Genomic DNA, 17,657 nt, shown 5'->3' with positions numbered 1-17,657 from the left:
GTTACAAATGACAAGATTTCATTCTTTTACCCATTCATCTATTGATGGACATTAGGTTGCTTCTATATCTTGGCTATTGCAAATAATGCTGCAGTGAACATAGGAGTGCATGTCTTTTCGAGTTAATGTTTTTGTTTTGTGGGGTGACTATTCACAAGTGGAATTACTGGATTGTATGGTATTCCAATTTTTAATTTTTTCAGCCACCTTCATACTGTTTTCCATAGTAGCTGCATCAACCAACAGTGCACAACGGTTCCCTTTTCTCCATATCCTCACCAATATTTCATTTCTTGCCTTTCTGATATTAGCCATTCTGACAGGAATGAGGTAATATTTTATTGTAGTTGTGATTTGCACAGCTCTGAAAATCGGTGACAACATTGGGCATCTTTTCAGGTGTTTGTTAGCTATCTGTATATCTTCTTTGGAGAAATATCTATTCTTGTCCTCTGCCCATTTTTGAATTGGACTGTTTTTGTTTTGGTTTGGTTTGGTTTGGTTTTGGTGTTGAGTTATATGAGTTCTTTAAAGACTTTGGATATTAACTCTTTATTAGATAGATCATTTGCAAATATTTCCTTTAAAAATTAGCTATATCATTTTAAGGGTATGTTATTTAGGCACATATTGATGAAGAAAATGTTTCTTGAGGATCACTGAAGCTAACAACATATGAAGAAATAAAAGTGACACAAGTAGAGTGGGTGTGTATTCAAATAAAAATGGAAGATTTAACATTTATTCTCAATTTGGTTTGCCTATCATGTGAACATTTAGGTCTCTGCTAGTTACTTTCTGGAGATCACCTAGTCACTGCTCTTTCCCATGGTTAAGGGATATCCTGTTTGTGGAATTTTTTTTTTTTTGTGAAGATTTTACTTATTTACTTGAGAGAGAGAGAGAGAGAGAGAGCGAGCAAGCAGGGAGAGGGAGAGAGACAAGCAGACTCCTGAAGTGGGGCTCAATCTCACAACCCTGAGGTCATGACCTGAGCCCAAATGAAGAGTCTGACATTCAGCTGACTGAGCCACCCAGGGGCCCTGTGGAAACTTTTGATTAAAGTAGGTATAAATAAACACTTTATTTCTAAGCAGCATAATCCAGTATTAGATACAACTGAGTGAAACTAATCTATTCGGAGGGATTTCTCCCTTTTTGTATATTTAATGTGTAAATTCTTTTCTGGTGTACCTTTTTCTTTTTATGAATTTGGTTAATTTTTTAAATTACCATATGAAAATTGGCAGAGACATTTTTATTTCAGTTACTTTTCTCAGAAACCACACAAAAAAATAAATGAAAGGAAAAAGGAAAATTTATGTTGTCACCAATGGATGAAGCATTTATACACTCAAAAATGTATATATGTATAAGTTATTTTATGCATTTTTGTATGGATTTAGCTATATACTAAAATGTATAAAATACAACAACTACATTGAAATTGGACTGAACTGGACAAAAATGAGAACTGGAATATATTTTTTTTCAATTTGAGCAGGAAACCCATTTCCCTAAGAGTACAGTCCTATCCAAATATGTTGATTAGAGTGATTAGATTTTGAGGTGTAGTTAGATCATGGCAGAAGTAAGGAGTATCATATAAATTCAGTAACACACAGCAAAATGGCAGAGAAGGTAGAGCTGAAAGAGAAAGTATATTTACTCTTCATTTACATTTTCTATGAATTATAACCCTAGACAAGGGAAATTTCCTGACAAGACATGGGGTAAATTATGGAGGTGGGGCGGTAATTGCTATAATTTAGCATCAAAATCATGTCACTTAAGGGCTTTGTTTTAAGCTATTTAAATCTCTTAAACATCAAACACTAAGGAAAAATGAGCTATCAGGGCAAAGGAGATAAAACATTTGGTGGATGGTTTCAAAATGATAAATCAGAAACAGAACCATGAACTACCCCCTTTTTATTTGCCCTATACCACCTACCCTATTTAATATATTATAATTATTATACCATAATATATTATAATTATATAAATAAAATACGTTATAAATACATAATATAATACGTATTTTAAAATGAGCAATAATCCAGAAGAAAACAAAACAAAACACACAATCTAAACATAAATGCTATAAATAAGTGAGGAAATGTATACAAGCTAAAAGAAAATGAAAGATCTATATCATGTGGGGATTTATCCAGAGCAATAGAGACAAAAACATTTCAGATCCATTGTTCTCCATAATTTCAAAGACATTAAAATAACATATTAACCTGAGTAAAAAGAATCTCAAAGAATAAAGTAGCCAAAATGTGATAAGATAATGTGAATATTTGAAAGGATTTTCATGATTGTAGAAAAAGATTGAAGAGAAAAAAATTAATTACAGAAATAAAAACCCTTTCAAGTACAAAGACCATTAAAAAAAGAATACTAACTAATACTAACAACTGAAAATACAATCAAGCATAAGTTAAAAGACTGGAGGAAAACACACATACACACATATGTATGCACACACATACATGCACACACATGTACACACACAGAGATGTATACTTTTTGGTAGATTTATTCTTAGATAATTATTGTTTTAGTTGTTACTTTTTTTTAAGTTTCCAGTTTTTGCTGGAGTATTGAAATACAATTGACTTATTTTTAAATCTTCTTTATTGAGGTATAATTTACCAGAATAAGAAAATGTATCCACTTCAAGTGGTCAGTTCTATAAATTTTGATAAATGCACATACCCATGTAACCACAAGATCCCTATGACCTTTAGCAGTCAATCATCATACCACATCTTGGTAATCACTGATCTGCTTTCTTTATTTTGAGTAAAATTTGTCTTTCCTCCAGTTGCATATAAATGGAGTTTATCTGTAGACCAATTGGAGGAGAATTGGCATCTTTAACAATGTTAAATCTTTCAGTTGATGAATATGGCATACTTATCCATTTATTTAGATCTTTTAAATATCTGTTAGCAATATATTATAATTTTCAGTGTGCAAGATGTGCACATCTTCTGCTATATATATTTTGAAGTAGTCCACATTTTTATGGCTTTGTAAATATATTTTTAAACTTTAACACCCAACTATTTATTATTAGTATAGAGAAATGAAATTGACTTTTTCCTAACTTTATATCTTGTGATCTTGCTTAATTCACTTACTGCTTCTCTTCTGAAACTCCAAATGCCGGCTAGACAGACTGCTTGCTATTGTCCCAGAGGTCACTGAAGCTCTGTTTATTGCTTTTGTCTTTTTCCCCCCTCTTTCTTTGTGTGCTTCAATTTGATTTGATACTATTGCTAGGTCTGTACAGTCTAATTTGCTCTTTATCCCATCCTCTAAATTTTTTATTTCATATAACTTGCTTTTCATATCTAGCCATTTCATTAATTTTCTGTATCTTTTATTTCTCCCTTCATCATTTCCTACTTTGTTTTAAAACCTCTGAACATATTAAGCATATTTATTATAGCTGTTTTAATGTTCTTGTTTTCTAATCTGTCCTCCCTGTCATTTCTTGGTCTGCTTCTATTGACTGCTTTTTCCACTGATTATGTGCTATATAATTTCCTGCTTCTTTGTATGGATAGTAATTTTTTTTATTGTATGGTAGACATTATGAAGTTAAATTGTTGAGTATTTATAATCGATGTCTTGCTTTAAGGAGTGCTGTGCTTTGTTCTGGTAGGCAATTAACTTACTTAAAGATTAGTTTGATACACTTAATTACTATTTTAAAGCATTTCTATGGCATATCTAGAGTAGTTTTCATTTTAGGCACACTTCAATCCTGTTACCAAGGTATGACCCCTCTGGGGTTTCTTGGATGCCCTGGTGATGACAAAGAATCTCTACACTGGCCAAAGCTCAGATGCTTTGCTGCCTTGTGTAAGATCTGGTAATTGTTCATCTTACAATCCTTTTGCCTGGTTTTCATTGAGTTTTACATTATACTTGCATAGCCTAGTACATACCAAGGACTTAAGGAGCCTCAATGACAGTTTTGGAAGCTCTTTTTCTTAATATCTCCTTCTACAAAATCCTGCCACACAGTTTCCAGCTGTCTCAACTTTATTGAATTTCCTTCTCCATCTGCTAAACTAAGTGAGACTGCCAAGCTTTTTTTGTTTTCTCCTTCCCCGCACCCATGGTCTGAATATTGCCTCCAGCCAGAAAGATGAGGTAATTATTGCTTATATTCTTTGCTTCCTTTCTCTCGTAGATAATAGTTCAGTGTTGCCTGTTGTTCAATATCTAAAAACAACTTTTCCCCATTTGTCCACTTTTCTAATTATTTATGACAAAAGAGTATTTATGGTCTATGTTTCTTTATAATAGCCAGAAACAAATTTCCAATTAATTGATTTTTATATGTTGATATTACATCCAGCCAATTTGCCCAACTTGATTATTTTTAGTTACTTGGATGAAAATCTATGGGTTACCCACATGGATACTCATATCATTCATTAGGAATAATGACTTTCATTTTTTCTTTTCCAATCCTTAAGCCAGTCATTACTTTTTCTTGTCTTTATGGACTGGCTACAACCTTTAATACAATATTGGCTTATTCAGAGAGGGATGCTTATGGATAAAATTACCTGAGAAGTATAAAAATTACTTTGGTTTTTACCGTAAGTCTTAACTTTCTCTAAGACATTTAATATATTATCTGAATATTAACAGAAATAGATTCCATTTTTCCTATCTACTTATCCATCTGTATAGTTACCTTATATTGACAAAGGCATATAAAGATGTTTGGAATAATATTTACCAAATTTTGTTATTTATTTCTGGGGAGTAAGAGTTGCAATAGATTTTGGAACTAATTTTTACTTTTCCTTTTGTTCCTTTATGCATTGCTTTAATTTTTTTTAAATAACAAGCTTGTATTATTTTATGAAAATAATGGTCCTTAATCTAAAAATATTACATGCTTATTATAAAAAGTCAAATAACACGAAGGTGTACATAGGAAAATGTGGCAATTATCTTCAATATATCCCAATCCCGGGGGTATCCACTGTTAAATAATGTATATACTTCCATTGTTTTTTCAGTGCATATACAAGCATTTAAGTATATAAATATGTATGTGTTTACACATGTATGTATATATGTATATACAAATGTATGCATATGTAATATATATTTATACACACATATATATGTACATGCAAATGTAGGCAGATTCAGTATATATAACTGGAAATATAACACACATATATAACTGGAAGTAGATATGATTTTCTGCGAAATGAGATCTTGTTGAATATAATAATTTGCAATATGCTTTTCTTGGTTTAATAATATATTATAGACATCTCTTCATGTCAGTACATAGATATACATTGTAAAATTATAATTTAAAAATTATTATTTTATATCTACAATTAAGTAATAGAAAAATATTGAAAGAAAAATGTGCATTTGTCACTTTGGCTACCTCTTTCCCTCCTGTGCCATCTTTTCCAAGGCAGCATTGTAAACAGTTTGTTATGCAAACTTTGGTCTTTTTCTACAATAATTAAATTTATTCAGTTGTATTTATACATAATATAACTATATATCCCCATATATATAACACTATAATATGTATATTTAAGTACACATATACATAGTTTTTCTGACACTTGATTTTATAATAAGCCTTAAAAACACTATAAATCTTTCTATTTTATTGTTCGTATTCTTTTTAATAGCATGCTAGTATTTCTTAGCATAAATGTTCCATAGTTCATTTAGCTCCTTTTTCCTCGATGGACTTTTGGTCCTGTAACAGATACTACACATTGACTCACCGCAGTCCATTTCAAGTACTTCGGAACATGCTTGACTGAATGACAGAGGCTGAGCAGTTACAGACTATATTTCTCAGACGCCCTTAACAAACAACTCAGGTTCCAATGGGCTTAGCTTTCAATGAGCAGATACATTCATATATTGGAAAGGTAATCTGGTACTTCTGTTGTTTCTGCTGGTGAGCTCAGTTGTAGTGGTATTTGGTTTCATGAAACAGCAGTTACTGGCCTATGCATGGTACCTAGCTTCATAGGTGTCATAAAGCAGGGTGCTTGGCATCACTTTGCTGGCCTCAATCTTGTCTAAGTGAGAGCAGTGTAGAACTGGACGTGGTGGTGGCAGAAGTGTGGACATGGGACTTGCGCAATATTGTGATTTATGGGAAATATATATTTGGTCATTTAGATGATCAAAATGCATTGTTACACGTATTTGGTCTTGTCCCCAATTCCTGGTTTTTAGCTCCCAAACTCTTGGAATTTCCCACGATGAAAACAAAAAAGGTCTCTTGTTATGTTAATAAGATGACGTTTGGACTGCACCTAAGGACTGAGGTTGGTTGCCAGGGGATAGATCATGTGATTAGAGGGTTGAAACTTTCAGTCCCACCTCCAGACCTTCTGAGAGGGAAGAGGGGCTGGAGATTGAATCTTTTGCCAACAGCCAATGATTTAATCAATTATGCCTATATAATGAAGCCTCAATAAAAAACAAAAAGGAAAGGGTTCAGAGAGCTTCTGGGTTGATGAACATGTGGAGATCTGGGAAGAATGGCACTCTCCAAGAGGGCATGAAGTTCTGCACCCCTTCCTACATATCTTACCCTATTTACCTTTTCTATCTTGCTGTTTCTGAGGTATACCCTTTTAAAATGAACCAGTGGTTTAGTAAGCAAAATATTTCTCTGAGTTCTGTGAACTGCTCTAGCAAATTAATTGAACTCAAAAAGGGGGTCATAGGAACCGTCATAGGAACCTCTGATTTGTTATCAGGCAGTCATAAGTACAGGTAACATGCCGGACTTGTGACTGAAGGCTAAAGTCCAAGGAGGGGTTTGTTGGAACCCTTAATCTATAGCTCGTAGGTCAGAAGCATAGGTGACAATCTGAAATCGTAATTGGCATCTGAAATGGGAGGACCCTTGTAAGACTGAGTCCTTAACCTGTAGAATCTGATGCTATCTTCAGGCAAATAGTGTCAGAATTGAGTTGAATTATAGGACACCCAGCTGGTGTTCTGAGAATTGTTTGTTGATGTTGTTGATGGGAAGTATGGGGAGCTCCTTCTCACCACACTTTGGAAGTTGGGTCTCAGAACACTTTTGTAATAACACAGTTTCCTGATTTTCCTGATCATGGTTGGGATAGAAGCTTGCTTGTCAGCACAATTCTGTAGGGGTGTTCTGGGAGTCATTTCTAGAGACTTAGCATAAAGATTGCTTTTATAGTCTTTCCAATGATTTTGAAATGCCTCGTTCTCTATTCTAAATCCTTTTGGTTTAAACTAGCTAGAGTTGTTTCTGTTATCTGTAACTAAACATTTAAGAAGGCCGACTATTTTAACCTAAAGCTGGAAGCAGTTAGTAGAAATCTAAAGTAATAGCCGTAGCAAGATAAAAGTAGTAACAGCCATAGTAGGAGGCCAAGAGTCTTCCATCACAGAGAATTTTATCACTGCTTGGGGCCAATGACTGTGTGATTATTTTCCTCTTTTTCGAAATGGAGTTTTATTGTATTTGTCCCATTCCAACTGCACCGGGATATAGTGGATGTGTTTGGGAGCAGATAACTTGCCTCTTATTTTAGCTGTTGACAGACCATGAGATTACACATAATCCAGAGATTCTGCAGTCATGCAGTCACCGCTATATGGAACTGTGGTACTATCTTTCTTGGAAAAGGCTCTATGTGTTGAAAGCAAGCTGTGGGTGAATATTTGAGTGGACAAATGGCCAGACTATGGGACAAAATACGAGCTGTCCTGCAAAATCAATTTTTCCCTCCTGCTTAGGAAGAGATCTTCAAATATTATTTGGGGACATAGACTCCAATAATAATAACTACATAGACTCCTTGAATTTAGGTGTGGCCAAATTACTGTGGATAAGTTCTGGCCAGTGGCATGTAAGTGAAAGTGATGTAAGCAACATTCAATAAATGTTCTTAAAGGGAGGGGACAGGGGTTTCCTGCTTGGCAGGGAGTCTGCCCCTCCCCCCTGCTCGTTCTCTTTCCCTCTCTCCAATAAATAAAATCTTTAAAAAATAAATAAATAAAATAAAGGGAGGGAACATGCTCTTCTCTCCCTATTTTCCTACCTGCTAACTCAAATATGCATCAGATGACTGAAGCTGGAGCAGTTCCATTGGACCACAGGTAAAAGGCTCATATTGAGGATGGCACAGAAACAAGATAGAAAGATCTCTGATAATTATGGAGTTTTCATACCAGGCATTTACATGAAGAAGAAATAAACTATTATGTTTAAATCACTGTTATACTGTCATTTGGGGTTTTTCTGTCAATCACAGATGAAACTAATCCTGTGTTAGTAGAGGTATTTTCTAAATTTTTAGATTTACAAAAAAGATTTGAGGAAATAGTGATGTCTTCATAGAAATGTGTTTGTGTGCATGTTATTAGCATTATTTTTTAGGTTAGATTCCTAGAAATGGAATTCTTGGGCAAGTGATATATGTTATTTTGATTTTGAAAGATACTTCCTAATTGCCCTGCAAAAAGGCTTAATCAACTTATTGTTTCACGAAGAATACATGACAAGAATTACTTATATCCTTATAAATATAGGTTTTCACCAATTTTAAGTTTATTCTAATTGGATGGATATATTGATATACCTATCCCTGATTACAAGTAATGCTGACAGTACTTTTTCCTTTCTCTCCTCCTCCTCCTCCTCCTTCTCCTCCTTCTTCTTCCTTTTCATCTGCTTTACACTGTCATTTGCCAAACTTTCCGTAAAGGGTTTATCTTTTTCTTTTTGATTTGTAGGAAATCTTTACATATATGGGATATTAATTATTTTCAGTTAAATTTGGCAAATATTTTTTTCTAGACTACTGCTTATTGTATAACTTTCTGGTGTCTTTATATATAGTAACTTTATTTAAATAAGGAATTATTTATATTTAGGCAAAAATGCCGATATTTTCCTTTTGACTTCTGGGTTTTGTGTCTTGCCTAGGAGACCTTTTTCATCCCTAGAGGTTATAACATTAGATTTCTGTATTTCTTTTAACATATTTGTTCAACTAAAAAAATTGTTGAGCTCTTGGGGTGCCTGGGTGGCTCAGTTGGTTAAGCATTTTGGCTCAAGTCATGATCTCATGGGTTGTGGGATGGAATCCTGCCTCAGGCTCCATGCTTAGTGGGGAGTCTGCTTGAAGATTCTCTCCCTTTGCCCCTCTCCCCATTCATGCTCGCTCTTTCTGTCTAACTCTCTCTCTCTAAAATAAATAAATAAATTAAAAAAAAATTGTTTAGCTCTTTAATCCATCTGGAATGTATTTATATAAGGTATGATGTAAGGATCAAACATTCCATTCTTTTTAAAGAATATTCAATTTTTCCAATGCCATTTGTTTACTAAAACATCTGCACCTTACTGATTTGAAATGCAACTGTTAGTATAGTCAAATTCCATATGCATGGATCTGTTTGTTGGTTTCTCTATTCTATCAGTCATCAGTCTATTTCTATGCCAATGTCATCCTTTGTGAACTACTATAATTCTGTAATGCATTTAGATATCCAGATGGCAGGCATTCTTTTTAAAAATGTTTTGATATTCTCATTTATATACATTTCCAAATTAACTTTTGAAACAAATTTTCATCAACCCAGTTGAAAGGAGATTTTAAAATTGTTATAACTGACCCATAATTTTTGGAAATCAGTAAATGTGTTTAAAATATATGTTAACTATAATATTAACAGTTGAAAAAATATGTGATACCTAGCCCCTTGGAAATTATTGTAGAATAAAGATGCTATATGAATGTATATGTTGATATGTTCATATGAATACCTATGTTATTGATGGGTTAACAATCTATGAATATAATGCCTCAAACATTTTATTTTATTATTCCAAAGAAACCAAGCAATCATCTTTCCCCAAAAACTTATTTGGGTCCATATTTAGGCAAAGAATTAATCCAACCCCAATTCTCTTTTCTGTATAGTCAGACGTTTTAGTGCATGTTGAACAAGATAAGCAAATACAAGTGTTCTCAGTTTCCTTTGATTGACAAGAAACTGGCAGGAACTGGAATTTCTAGTTTCTTCAAATTCTGTTCAGTGAATGTATTGGTATTGTGAAAACTTAGGCTACAGGTACTGTGATTTCAAAGTATTATGCAGAGAGAAAGACTGTGACATTGGGTTAATGTTGATTTGCATTAATAAGAGTTAAATACGGAACTTTCAGTAAAATCAGCAAGAAATGCAGACCTCCATTATTCTGTAGCTACTGTTGCCTCTGTCACAGTCACCTGGCAGTGTTTAGCCAGATACAGTTTAATAGGTTCTTTATTTCACACTAGTCAGCCCTGGGAGGCAGTTGATAGCATACTTTCTCAGCTGCTGCTGACAGTCAGGCTTCTAATTAGTGTGTATCTATTTGCTGACTGGGATCTTCCCCAGACACTGGAAGAGTTGATGGACATTTCAAAATCCTCACCTTCTTCTTCTGGTTTGCTCCAACAACAATAACAACAACAGCAGCAATAAAAGTTGCCAGCTTCACTTAGAAGGAGCCTGTCCACACATCTAATGTCCTAAATTTTATGACTGCCACCTGAGGGACAGGCCCCCAAACCTCATAGCTCTTAGAGTCCATAGGGCTTGCATTCATGAGTCTTCAAATACTATAGCAAATAAAGAAGAATCGGTTTTTCAGATGGGCATGGAGGCATTCGCCCGAGCTATACACACAGGGCTAGCATAGAGGGAGAAGGTAAAAGCCCTCAACAGAGTACGTACAGAAGGACTGTACTCCAACATAGTAAAGGTTGTATGTGACAAGCCCACAGCTAACACGGTACTCAATTGTGAAAGATAAAAGCTTTCCCTCTAAGATGAGGGACAATGCAAGACTGTCCACTCTCTCCAATTTTATTCATCATGGAACTGGAAGTCCTAGCCAGAGCAATTAGGTAAGAAAAAGAAATAAAAGGCATTCAAATCAGAAAGGAAGAAGTAAAACTGTCACTATTTACAGATGACATGATATTTTATAAAGAAAACTCTAAAGACTCTACCAGAAAACTATTAGAACTAATAAATGAATTCAGTAAATTTGCAAGATAGAAAATCAATATACAAAAATCAGTTGCATTTTATCATTAATAATGAACTATCAAAAGAGAAATTAAGAAGACAATCCCCATCTATAGTTGCATCAAAAGGAATAAAATACCTAAAAATAAGTTAACCAACTTGGTAAAAGACATTAAAAATGATAAGATATTGATGAAAGAAATGGAGAAATACACAAATAAATGGAAAGATAATCTGTGTTCACAGATTGGAAGAATTAATATTGTTTAAGTGTTCATACTACCCAAAACAATCTATGGATTCAACGCAGTCTCTATCAAAATTCCAATGACATTTTTCACAGAACTAGAACAAACAATCCTAAAATTTGTATGGAACCACAAAAGACTGAATAGCCAAAACATAATCTTGATAAAGAAGAACAAAGCTAGAGGTATTATGCTCCCTGATCTGTAGTAATCAAAACAGTACTGTATTTTTCAAAGAAGACATACAGATGGCCAACAGAAACATGAAAAGATGCTCAACATCACTCATCATCAAAGCAATGCAAATTAAAACCACAATGAGATATTACCTCACACTGTTAGGATGTATATTGTAAAAAAAAAAAAAAAGAGGAAATCACAAGCATTGGCAAGGATGTGGAGAAAAGGAAACCTTTGTACACCATTGGTGGAATGTAAACTGGTGTAGCCCCTATGGAAAATAGTATGAAGTGTGCTCAAAAAATTAAAAATAGATATGATCCAGCAGTTCCACTTCTGGCTACTTACCTGAAGGAAATGAAAACACTAACTGGAAAAGATATCTGCATCCCATGTTCATGGCATCATTATTCACAGTCGTCAAGGTATAGAAACAACCTAAGTGTCTGTCAACAGATGAATGAATCAGGAAAATAGGGTATATATACCGTGTAATACTTTTCAGCCATGAGAAAGAAGGGAATCTTGTCATTTGTGACAACTTGGGTCAACCTGGAGGACATTATGCTAAGTAAAATAAGCCAGACAAAGACAAATACAGCATAGTATCACTTATATGTGGAATCTTTAAAAAAAAATCAAGCTCATAGAAACACTGAGTGGAATAGTACATATAATTTATAGTTTTATAAGATCTGAGGATCTAATGTGTAACACAGTGACTAGTTGAAATACTATATTGTATTAATCTATGCTAAGAAAGTAGAACTTAAGTGACTTGCCAAAAAAAAAAAAGTAACTATATGAGAAGATGGGTGTGTTAATGAACTTGTGGGAAACCTTTCACAATGTGTGTCTCTATCAAATCATCTCATTGTACACTTTAAATATATTATAATTTTATTTGTCAATTATACCTTAATAGAGCTGAAAAAAATTAGCTATCAAGACATGAAAGAATTTTAAACACATATTACTAAGTGAAAAAAGCTAATCTGAAAAGGCTACATGCTATATGATTCCAATTATATGACATTCTGGAAAAGACAGAACTGTGGCACAGTAAAAATATCAGTGTTTTCCAGGCGCTGGTAGGGAGGGAAGTTTGACTAGATGGAACACAGAGGGTTTTTAGGACAGTGAAATGACTGCATGACACTGTAAAGCTGGACACATGCCATTATGCATGTTATGTGCATCCAAACTTATAGAGTGTACAACATCAAGAGTGAATGCCAATGTAAACTATGGACTTTGAGGGATTATGATGTGTCAATGTAGGCTTATCAATTGTTACAAACAGGAGAAGCTCTGAATGTGTGGGATCAGAAGCTACATGGGGAATCTCTGTACCTTCCTCCTCTTGATTTTGCTGTGAACATAAATCTGCTCTAAAAATAAAATTTCCTAAGGGGATAGATTTCATTTAATCCCAAAACAGCTCTAAGAGCTGGATGTTATTATAACTCCTGTTGTATAGATAAGAAGACACAGAGGCACAGAAAAATTGAGTAATGACCAATATCACACACTGAGCAGGTGATAGACCTAGGATAAGAAGACAGTGTGACTTCAAGGTTCATGCTTCTAACACCTACTTTGTGCTGCTTCCCAAAAGGATCCTCCAAAAAAAGAATTTTGAGAAAGATTTCACACAAACTTATAAAACTGCACACAGGCTGCATTTCTCTTTAGGGATGTGACCATCTCACTACCTCCGGGAAGAGTACTGTAAAAGCTAACCCTAATATTCACTGTGTTATAAAGCATATATATGTGTAAATTACAATATCTTATAAATCTTAAAATTGTTTAAAGGTATTTATACTAAATCTTCTTCCTGAGAGTCTGTATTTCACAAGAGCATTTGCCTTTTATTTCCTTTTGGGTTTGTCTGTGTTAATCTGAACCTGTAATGTTTGTCTAATGTCAACAAACAAAATTTACGTTTTTTTCTTTTTAGAACCTGTGACTTTGCATACATATGCCCTTAGACCATTTCTATAAAGCAGCAAGAAATTATTTCAAAGAGAAGCACACAGGTTTATATTGGTACATAGAATGTCCATATACTTTCAACAGCTTTACTTTCGTGGCCTCAATGTTTAACATGATTCTTTAAACAAGCTGTTGCACAGAAATTCTTGTTAATAGATTCAGTGAAAATACTGGGGCACAGAATCTGGCTAAGTAACCGCCTTACTTTCTTTAATTCGAAAACATGCAGATAGTTGGTATGGAGTGAATAGTTATTTTAGGTTTAAAAAATAACCTCCGTAATGTGCTCATCCCATGTAAGTACTCCAAAGACATAGACTAGGAACATGTTTTCTCTTATCGGGATCATGATATCCTTTTCCTAAAGGAAATATTTGTATCACAGAGAAAATTCCCCCTTTCCCTTAGGTACCTATGGGAAGCTTCTAAATACTGCATTTGTTTTGGCTCAAAGGCAAATTGTGGGTAATCTGAATCTCTCATCAGTTTCACAATTCTCTGTAGATTGGTTCTGTTTCCTCAGCAAATTTCCTTGATCACAGTGGAAATTTGGGCAAAAATGTGTTTATATTTTCCACCAGTAAAATAGTGTTAGCTGAAGGGCCCACTCTGTGGGACTTGGGGTACTTTGCTGGTCTTTGGCTGTCAGTACTTTGGGACTTGGGGTACTTTGCTGGTCTTTGGCTGTCAGTACTTTAGCCAGAATGTGACTTAGACTGCAATATTTGGGCTGTTTCAGAGCTCATTCTAGGGCAGTTTGTTCAAATCACAAACCACAGTGTGATTGGATCTCTTACAAATTTCAAACCAAATTCTCCTGGGACAATATTTTAGTGTGGTTAAATACCAGCAAACCATCTTCCTTACCCCAGCTAAAGATCTCGAGGGAACTATGTTATGTGGTCCATTTCTGCGGCCCTGTACCAAAAATGACCATTGACAGAAATACTTCATGTTTTGCATGCACAGGAGCTATGCCCTCTATTCTACTCTCTTCCTCAAACCATTTTTTCTTTTCTTTTTTTTCTGCTCTTCTACTTTACTCTTCTAATTTTTTAAAAGTTTTTCCCTCGTAATCAACACTGAACTTCCCTTCAACATTTTAAATATTCAATAATAGGCCCCTTGGAAGAAATAACATTATATATATATATATATATATATATATATATATATATATATATATATATATATATATATATATATGATGCATGTATGTATGTATATATGTATATATAAACTTTTTTATATACCAGAGTAATAGAGCAATTAAAGAACAGTCTTAAACAGTACAGGCAAATTAGGAATTTTGGAGAAATTTTAGTTTCAAAGTAATGAATAAAACACACACACACAATTGTTAAGTACCTTCTATGTACCAGTTACAAATTATATGTTTCTTACAACTCTAAGAAGTGTCTGACATATCTTAAATAAACCAAGTTCAGTAATGAAAATCCATTTATAAACATCCCTTACACTAATTAAAAAACTACTAATTCACCAACGAAACATCACTTCCAATATTAGTAAAGCCTTTCATGTCAGCCTAAGATAAAGATGTCCTGAAGTGTGACCTTTCTGGTTAAATGTTGAGTCTACTCTTCCCTGTGAACTGATGAATAAAGCAATGGATGACACATAATGTCATATCAATGTCTACACTGAGGTATTTTAAAATAAATTACTGACTTTATAGCACACCATTGATTTTTCTCCCTAATTCACTGGTCACTGTTTCTTAGCTTTGCTGATAGGCTTGAAATCAACTATAAATGGTGAGCTGCCTAGGGCTGAAGCTTAATATTTTCTTTTTCCTCCTTAAATAAATTTAAACACTACCCATATGATGATGAATCTCAAAATACCCTGTTTCTGGCCCCGACTTTCCCCCTGAGCCCCTTAAGCACCTTGTTGACATCTCCCTGTGGATAGCTGCTTTGCAGTTTCAGCTCTTCATATGTCTTGATTCCTGCACCCAGCTCCCAATAAGGAGGAAAAAATCCCGTTACATTCAGGGTCCTCTCCGTCTCAATGGTACCACCTTCTATCAAGTTTCCCAACTCAAAATTAATGGGAGTGAGACTTGCTTCTTTCCTTCCTCTTAAACCTTGCATCTAATCCAGAAGTTCTAGCCTATTTGAACTCCAAAATATTTCTCTGATTGTTCCACTTCACTCCATTCTCCTCATCAAGTCCTAATCCAAAGTAGCATCATTTCTCACCTGGACTGCTGTAATAGCTTCCAAATTGTTTCCCTTGCTTCCTGCATCCCTACCATCCATTGTCCACATGGTAACCAGTGTTCATTTTAAAACATAGATCATATTGCTCCCTTGCTTAGAACCTTTTAATGGCTTCTTGTTGCATTTATTTGAAGTTCAGATGCCTACCGTGTCCTCCATGATCTGGCTGCCTATTTCTCTATCCTCTTTTTGTCCTACCTACTCCTTTCCTCCATTCCCCCATTTGCTCATTATACATCAGCCTCACTGGCCCCCTTTCTAACCCTCAGTAACCCCTTTCTAACCCTGAGTAACTAAACTGTTTAAGGACCAGTTTATAAACCTTGCACTTGCTGTTACCGCTGCCTGATGTGCTCTTAACCAGCTCCCTATGAGGCTGGTGCCTACTCATTTTTCAGGTCTCAGCTCAAATCCTCAGAAAGGCCTTCCAGGAAACTCAGTTCAGATTACCTTTCCCTAAACTCTCCACTTTCATAATTGACTTCATGAGCCCATTTATTTCCTCTAAACACTTGCTACAATCTTTAATTCTCTTTCCATGTACTCATTGGCTTGCTTATTGTTGCCTCCCTAGAGAAGTACAAGCTTTGTGAAAGGAAAGACCTCACCTACCCTGTTCATGGCTTCATTCCCTTGGCGATCACCATGCCTGATATATACATGGGTGTCCAATTAAGCAATTGTTAAATAAATGAATGAAAACAAAGAACAGAGGAATTATGGAGACTATGAAATGAAATCATCATGGAGAATAGGATGTTACAAGGCAAAGGGGCTTGAGACTTACCTGATATACCTTCCTGATGAGCTAGACCAGAGGGGTTAAGTTGTCTAAAGATGAAGAAGTGAGTGGCTGCAATGTGGGTGTCCTGACATTGAGTGCAATGTTTTCCACTAAACAAATGATTCATAAACTTGGTCCTTGGTCAGATTTTCACTTGCTTGTACTGAAATGAGGAAGATAAGAGCAACATCACATATGTTTATCTATCTCCAGCTGTCCTTTCTTGCAAAGGACACCTCTGGCTTGTGTCCTTCCTTCCTTTTTGTATCTAATATCTTTTCTTCTATAAAATATTGATGGTAGATATATATTTTTTAATGTTCTTTTCTTGACTAAATAAAAATTTCATCCTTTTAATTTTGGATACTATTGAATAGCACAAATGTGCCAAAGTGTATTTATTCCTTTACTCAATTTTCTAGTTTTTTTCCCACTACAAACAATGCTGTTATCAACATCTTGTATTTATGTCAGTAAAATAATATAAAAAATCTCAATTTCCATCTCTTCCTGTATTTACATTTCTTCCCATATAATAGTACTATTACTTCTTTGTCTTGGGCCAATAAGGTGTTCTTATACCCTAGGACTTCCCACTCTGGTGATGATTGACAGGATATGCCCTTAAAGAGGTTTAATATTTTTATTCTTTTTTCTTCTTTTTAAAAATAAATATAAAGTCTTCAAATTACTTTGAGTGTCTCTCTTTTAGATAGTTTCCTAAAGACAAAGCAGATTTAGATTTTTAGAAAACAGTGATTAATCTCCATTTGTCACCTGTTTCCATCTGACTACTCTCCTGTCCAGATGTCAAAGCCATTCCATACCATCCTGGTAAGCTCAGTCTCTTCACAGTCCACTGTAGATTTCTCAGATCAGCCCTGATCAGTTCACACTATGTAGTGAACGAACAATTCATGGCCACTGTCTGAAAATGGAATTGGCTCCAGCTCTAGAGCATAGTGTTTAATGCTGGTATATATTGCAAAAAAAAAAAAAAAAAGCAAAAATGCAGAAGTCACCTAAAATAAAGTGAACTGCTATGCCAGTTTTAAAATACTAAAAAAAAATTAAAACTAGTCAAATTCTTACCTGCCAGATTAG

The sequence above is a fragment of the Ursus americanus genome, chromosome 17 (genome assembly GCF_024610735.1).
Source record: "Ursus americanus isolate L20-20 chromosome 17, mUrsAme1.1.p, whole genome shotgun sequence".
NCBI lineage: Eukaryota > Metazoa > Chordata > Mammalia > Carnivora > Ursidae > Ursus > Ursus americanus.
This window is presented reverse-complemented; position numbering follows the sequence as displayed.